We start from the raw sequence: 1,549 nt of genomic DNA on the forward strand, positions 1-1,549 counted from the left end.
CAATAAACTTGGGCATCTGTCAACATAACCCCATAGAAACATAAGTCGATTTGTGTCTGAATCATAAAGTTATTCTCGATTGAAAATGTCAGTTTATGAGCCAAATTCTCGTCATTTGCGGGAGGTTTTAATTTTTTGTTAAAATATGAAGAAATCTGCGGCTGAGGCACATCGAATGCTCTCAAATATTTATGGTGAGGCCGCTATTAGTGAAAGAACGTGTCGTGAGTGGTTTCAACGCTTCAAGAACGGTGATTTTGACATCGAAGACCGGCATAGCGATGGAAGAGAGAAGGTTTTCGAAAATGCAGAATTGGAGGCATTACTTGAGCAAGATTCGTGTCAAAATCAAGAAGAATTGGCACGATCATTGAGAGTGACTCAACAAACCATTTCAAAACGCCTCAAAGCTATGGAAATGATTCAGAAGCAAAGAAATTGGGTGCCGTACGAATTGAAGCCGAGAGATGTTTGTTTGCTTGTGAACTGCTTGAAAGGCAAAGACGGAAGGGATTTCTGCATCGCATTGTGACTGGGGACGAAAAATGGGTTCATTATGATAATCCCAAGCGCAGAAAATCATGGGGAGTTCTCGGCCATGCTTCCACGTCGACGACCAAACCGAATATTCACGGCTCCAAGGTCATGCTCTGTATTTGGTGGGACCAGCTCGGCGTAGTGTATTATGAACTGTTAAAACCGACTGAAACAATCACAGGCGATCGGTATCGAACGCAATTGATGCGTTTGAGCCGAGCATTGAAAGACAAACGCCCGCAATACAACGAGAGACACGATAAAGTGATTTTGCAGCATGACAATGCTCGACCCCATTTTGCGAAAGTGGTCAAGACATACTTGGAAACGTTGAAATGGGAAGTCCTACCCTATCCGCCGTATTCTCCAGACGTTGCTCCCTCTGACTATCCCTTATTTCGATCAATGGCACACGGCCTGGCTGACCAGCATTTCGGTCTTATGAAGAAGTAAAAAATTGGATCGATTCGTGGATAGCCTCAAAAGATGACCAGTTTTTTCAACGCGGGATTCGTACGCTATCCGAAAGATGGGAGAAAGTAGTGGCCAGCGATGGACAATACTTTGAATCATAAATGTATAACCAGTTTTTTACAATAAAGCTTCGAATTTCGGAAAAAAACGGCGGAAGCAAAGTTGTACACCTAATAAGTGCTCCGTAGAAGAGTGCGTAGAAGAGACGTGATTTAAAAACTGTGAAAAGACATAAAAAACCATGAGCGAGTGGAACGCGAATTATTGGAGTAGTGCGGCCAAATCACTATTCTGGTAGAGTGTTTCGCGTGGCTGCAACAATGCGACGAGTGCATCGAGCAGCTCGAAGAACTTTGTCGTGCCAAGCGTCCGCGCCTCGCCGTTGGACAATCCGCGGTGGCGAGAATCGCGCGACAAAGTCGCAATTGGAGCGACGTTTCGCACACATTGATGGCGAGTACACGAGTGGTGAGTACGCGAGTAGCAACGAACGATCTCTTGTCTGGCGAGAGATCGACGCCGCGTTCGAGAGTCGTAT

The sequence above is a fragment of the Atta cephalotes genome (assembly GCF_000143395.1).
Source record: "Atta cephalotes unplaced genomic scaffold scaffold00094, whole genome shotgun sequence".
Lineage (NCBI taxonomy): Eukaryota > Metazoa > Arthropoda > Insecta > Hymenoptera > Formicidae > Atta > Atta cephalotes.